We start from the raw sequence: 6,000 nt of genomic DNA, 5'->3' as shown, positions 1-6,000 counted from the left end.
TTTTATGTTATTTTCTCTTGAATTATTCTCTTTTTGTATATGATATTATTCTACAGTAAACGAAAATATATTACTCCGCAAAATATGTTGGTATTAGCATAGACTGTACTTAGCCGTTCCGGAGCATTATGTTTACCATCAATGGAGTGGTAACAAACTATTACAAAGGTAAAACACCTCAAAAATGAAATTGTAGTGACTGCACTTATAGAAAACAAAGCATATTTTTGTTTAAAAAAAAGAAAGCGTATAATTTGGTAAAAAAGAATTCTCCATGTTTTGGACTGAGTTTGTGACAAGGTTAAAACCAAAAAGTGTAATCTTAAATCTTAAACACAGACAAACATTCTTAAAACTATGATAAACAACAACTTACGTATGAAAACAATCCTAGTTAAATAGAATAGTGGTGATCATTAGAATAGTCCCAGATCCATCCGCTCCATGTCACTGGTCGACGAACCATTCCACATCTTCTCCGGTCCCTCGCCATCTTCTGCTTCTCCATGCCCGATATGCTCTTCATGACCACCACCACTGCAACCCCTCCTCTGCCACCGTGATCACCACCACCTGGAAATACTATTTAACTTTATAGTAGGAAAAAATTTAGTAGATTTGAGCGATAAGAGTATCTGCTTCTCCACACTGAGAGCACAAAACTATTGCACCTGAAAAGTACAGTCAAAGAGCTAATAGAACACAACAAAAATTTATACTTTCATGTTCCCAACAGTGGTTTTCATAGTAATTAGAGCAATCTAAATGTTACCAATCCTAAAAACAAATACATGAAATCAGAAATGTATATCTTCATGAACAGAGGGGCATACACACACACATCATCTCATCATTTATGGGATGGTATAGAGTGTGAGTGAAAGAGCTAATAGAAGACAACAAAGTTCATAATTTCATGTTTCCACCAAAGGTTTTCACAATAATTACCAATTAAAAAAAAATATTGGAAGTCAACATGTAATCTTCATGAATCATCATTCAAGATCCTGAAAGAGATAACCAAGAACACATGGGCGTACACACATGATCATCACATAATTTATGTAATGGTATAAGAGAGAGAGTCTAAGAGCTAATAAATAGCAACAAAAAAATTCAGAAAGCATAAGATTTAAAAAAAATTGCAGGATATCTATGAGACCACATCTCGTTCACCAACACATCCATAAAATTTTCCAAACAGAACTTTCTTAGTTAAACATAGAAATTAAAATCTGATCTAGGGATTTAAATCCAGCTTCAGTATCGGCATGTAAATACACACAAAAGAAAAGAAAGAACTAACCCATCAAATTGATCACGGATCTGAATACAGAAGGGTTGTGACTGCCATAGGGTACATGACGACGGTTTCAGTGTCTCGGAGCCTGAACAGAAGCTATGTTGCTTTGTTGACTGCGGCCACGTAAGAGGACACATAAGTAGGATAATCCAGAAGATGTTAAATCGAAGTAGACAGTAAGAATAGTTACCTTTTGATCGACCATTATCAGATCCACCCCCATCAACTCTCCACACCTTCTGGACTACAGATGAGAGGAAAAAGAAAGTAAAATCCGTAAGAAAGTACAGATGGTTTCATGCCTTCCGGAGTCCTCCATATCACGCTTCTTCTTCAATATCCAGTGCTTATCTAAACATACAGTAGTCTGAAATGTTCTCATTAACATCGCATTCCAAGGCAAAATACAAAACTTTCAGCAAATGAAAAGAAAGAAATCTATAATAATTAGAAAAACCTCGATTTTGGTTTATTGTCGTCTTCTTGTCTTTCTTGCTCCTTCCTAAAACAAAAATTGTCAAAAGTCCATTTCAGACTGAAAACATCATATATTAAAGAAAAAAAAACAGAATCAGCTGTTCCAAAGATCTGAAGGAGAGATTTAGATCAACCTAACCTTTGTGGGAAGCAATTGGATGTACCAATGAATATGAACAGTTTGGATCTTGATGGATCATGTGAACCGATATAGCTACGATCCTGGATTCCTGCGAACTACACATGGGTCGATCAAATGAAGGTGTAAGAAGAAAACAAAAACCCATAAGAGAGATTCTGAGAGAAGAATCTTAGACGAACGGACGCGAGCGAAGCTAGATCCAGAAACTAATTAAAAAAAAAAATTGATCCAGAGATTCATCAGGGAGATACATCTCGAACATCTTCCTGAAACTCCATTAATGGCTATGGTTCTTGATTGAGGGATCCTTGATTGAGGGATCCTTGATTGAGAAGGATTCGTACGACGTCGGATGGAAGGTGACGCTTAAACCTAAACGTTAGGGTTGATTCCTATTGGGCTGGCTGGCTGGTTTCTTCATCCACACTTGAGGCCCAAACACATTCATAAGCCCGTATCAATTGCATTAATGAAACGACACCTTTTACTTACCTGGACACGTGTCGACTCGGCAGCGCCCGACTTTCTGACGTGGCATACGACGTAGAGCCCTCAGGAGTGATCAAACTCTTTTTTATAATAATAGATATAGATATTGTTTCACTCGACCAGACTCTTATTCTCCACGATTATCGCTTCATTTACTCTCTATTCTCACAGTTCGTGGGTGGTCAGCTGAATAGTTCGTGGATGGGCAGCTGAATAGTTCTTGGATGGGAAACATTAGGAAACGTATGGATGGACCATTCCGTGGATGGATCGCTAATAAATGAGTAGATACTATATGAAAATATCTACTTTTGGACATTTTTGAAACAAAATAATTTGATTTATTAATTACCGCCATACTATTTTTTATAATATGGTCGTCTGGAAACAAAATTAGTCATTACTTTATTTCAACAATATAAAAATAATTTTATAGATATATTATCTACTAAGTCTATCTTGCATATTTGATATATCATCATATATGGTGAATATCCGATGTGTTGATTGTTGATAAAAAATCCTTACATGCATCTGAAAGATCGATATTGATTTGGAACATCTTATGATCTTCTATGTTCCTATCATAAGGCGATGTTATGTCTTGCAAGCGCAAGTATTGCAGAATTATAATTTTAGAATTGCTAGACAAGCTTTTAGAAAATTTAACTTACTATTCATTTATAAAAGTTAATATATATATGTGTGTGTATATAGATATATGTATTTTAAATTTTTTAAGAATTTAAAAAAGTAAAACAAAAGTAAAAGGATGGTGAGCAATCTTTCTTTTATAATGTTAGTGCCAGCCATTAGCCGGTTACATCATGTATTCTGAGTCCTGACCCGCCTTCTGTGCTTTATACTAACGCTGTAACAACTACTAACAAAGTTAAAGAGACTTTGTCGGCTTTGGGATTGAATTGAATCACACACACATCACAGCTTTATAAACTGATGAATACACCCATTCGTTAACTAACCAATCAAGAAAAAAAGAAAAAAATGAAGCTTTCATCACATATCAAGATGATCTTGGAGTATTTCGATACTCAAACAAAAGTCATTGGCCTCGTAATAGCACTGGTTATAGTCCTCTTATGGATGAGGTCAGGCCCGACGATGAGGGCTCCGGGAGGAAATGGTCGTCGTATTTCCAGGAACTCATTTCAAAAGAACCCCAAAGGCTACTTCAAGGATCTGCGCAAGAAGTAAACATCAGAGTATGTGGAAATAATAATCACGACTTTGTATACTATGCGTTAAATACTATAAGGATGTCATATGTATGTACCATGTCGTGGATCTCTATGAAATAACTACTTGAATTATTCGTTTTTTACATGAGCTGTTTTATAATACTTATCTCCAGTTTGATAAGTTACGATAAGATCATAAGATTTTGAAAGTTTGATAAGTAAAGTGTTCTTGAACTATTTTTCTCAGAGTTCCTATGCAGGACAAGAGTAACCCTAAACTTCAGATCTGAAGGAACGGTATACGAATAATCTTGTTGTGATCATAATGTTGAGTGTGTACGCTATCCAACTTCTACAGAATAGGTCTGATATCATTGATTATGATTTTGGAAAATTTACTCAAATATACAATATTTTAGGACAATTGACTAGAACCATACAGATCCTTTTTTTATTACTGACATTTTTTAAATACCAAGCGTGCTCTTTTTTTGCGTTATGAAAAAAAACGTATTTACAAAAATGTCATTACTTTTTAATGTCACGTAATCAAAAACTCGGCGCCACGTAGGAATTCGGTTATGTGTTTTCATTAAGTCGGCCGTAAAGAGCTATATACGCCGTTACGGCTGAGTTATTGCTACGTTGCGGCTGAATTAAACAACGCGGCTGACTTAAGAGAAAACGGTTGACTTAAGAACATAAATCAGCTGTTAGTTACGGCTGATTTACAGAATTCTGGCTGATTTATGGGATAACGGCTGACTTACGTACACAAGTTACAGCTGACTTATACATCGGGGGTTTGATTTCTGTAAAATTTGGCTGAGTTGTAGTTAAGACACGGTTGAGTTATGTTTCCACGACTGAGTTAATGAACATCGACTGGCAGAGTTATTGAATTTACGGCCGACTTATGAGATGTTGTTACGGCTGCGTTATATTTAATCAGTCGTCATTGGATGGATTAATAGTAAACTCAGCTTATTTACAGCTGACTTATTAGTGAAAGATTAATTACTAGAATATCATTTGTTTGACGGCTGATTTATTTGACGATATGGTTGACTTAAGATTTTTCATCATAATTACAGCTGATTTATTAGCGAAAGATTAATTACTGAAATAGTATCCACGTTTCGGCTGACTTGCATAGTACATGAGGGCTGATTTATTTAGGCTGGGTTATATATTCGTTTGGCGGCTGACTAACCGATTTTCCATGTCACCCGCCATGTCATCAATTCGGATTTGCAATGTCATCACTAATATTACAACAATAAAATAAAGATCTATGTTATTCTTCATTCTTCGTCTTCTTTATCTATCTTCTTCAACTTATTCTTTATCTTTCTCTGAGATCTTATGGTTCTGGTAATTATTGTTTCCGCAATTGGGTCTGAAAACATAGATTTTTTAAAAATTGAAAATCTGAGACAGATCTACTACAGTCGTCGTCGTTTTCGATGATGATCGGTTAAAGAAGAAGCTTCCTCTCCTCCAGTTTCATGTATGGCGGTCCTATATCCTGCTGCTCCCTCTCTCATTGGATTCGTCGTCTTGCAGAAGAAAAAAGATTCAAAGAGAGAGATGAAGAAGCTAAGTCCCGTAAATTGTAAGAAAAGAAGAGAGTTCAACAAAAAAAAAATAAGAAAATGAGAGAAGACGAAGAAGACGATAAATTTGAAAGATGAGTTTATATGTTTGATGACTCAGATGGTGCGTCATCTGAATATGATAACTTTAGTTCATACATTAAGTCTCCAACACATACGTTATAGCTGAATTATCCTTACGTTACGGCTGAGTTATGCATATGTTACGGCTGAGTTTATAATTTTTATAACTTTATAGTTTTAGGGTTTGAAGTTCAAATTTAAGAAAAGATTTAAGTTTTAATAGTGTTTTCAAATGATTAACTTTATAATTTTTATAACTTTATAATTCTATAGTTTAAGGTTTGAGGTTCACATTTAAGAAAATATTAAAGTTTTAATATTGTGTTCAGAGTTGAAGAAATGAGTTTGTTCCCGCCCAAAATATGAAACGTCGCGAAACAAATTACACTTGACGGCTGAGTTATAGGACAGCTCGCTTATACCATTCAGATACGTTACAGCTGAGTTATGCATACTTTACAACTGAGTTATGCATACGTTACGGCTAAGTTATAATCAAATTACGGCTGAGTTATGCATACGTTACGACTGAGTTTATAATTTTTATAACTTTATAGTTCTATAGTTTTGGGTTTGAGGTTCAAATTTAAGAAAAGATTAAAGTTTTAATATTGTGTTCAAAAGATAAACTTTATAATTTTTTTTAACTTTATAGTTTTATAGTTTAGGGTTTGAGGTTTAAATTTAAGAAAATATTAAAGTTTTAATATT

General features: G+C 34.6%; 1 long non-coding RNA gene across 4 annotated transcripts; it reads right to left on the bottom strand.

Moving 5' to 3' along the window:
* Nucleotides 1-253: 253 nt before the first annotated feature.
* Nucleotides 254-2,328, bottom strand: LOC125585538. Of its 4 annotated transcripts, none has more exons than XR_007322524.1 (5): nucleotides 1,920-2,328; nucleotides 1,761-1,805; nucleotides 1,494-1,670; nucleotides 1,307-1,416; nucleotides 254-1,007 (listed from the first exon to the last, which is right to left on the bottom strand). It is a non-coding gene; the product is annotated as an uncharacterized LOC125585538 (long non-coding RNA). The 4 variants fall into 4 exon arrangements; XR_007322526.1 differs by having other exon boundaries at nucleotides 254-671; XR_007322525.1 differs by having other exon boundaries at nucleotides 254-582; nucleotides 1,920-2,323.
* Between the last annotated feature and the right edge of the window lie 3,672 nt (nucleotides 2,329-6,000).

This window comes from Brassica napus, chromosome C4, assembly GCF_020379485.1.
Source record: "Brassica napus cultivar Da-Ae chromosome C4, Da-Ae, whole genome shotgun sequence".
Classification (NCBI taxonomy): domain Eukaryota; kingdom Viridiplantae; phylum Streptophyta; class Magnoliopsida; order Brassicales; family Brassicaceae; genus Brassica; species Brassica napus.
This window is presented reverse-complemented; position numbering and strand designations above follow the sequence as displayed.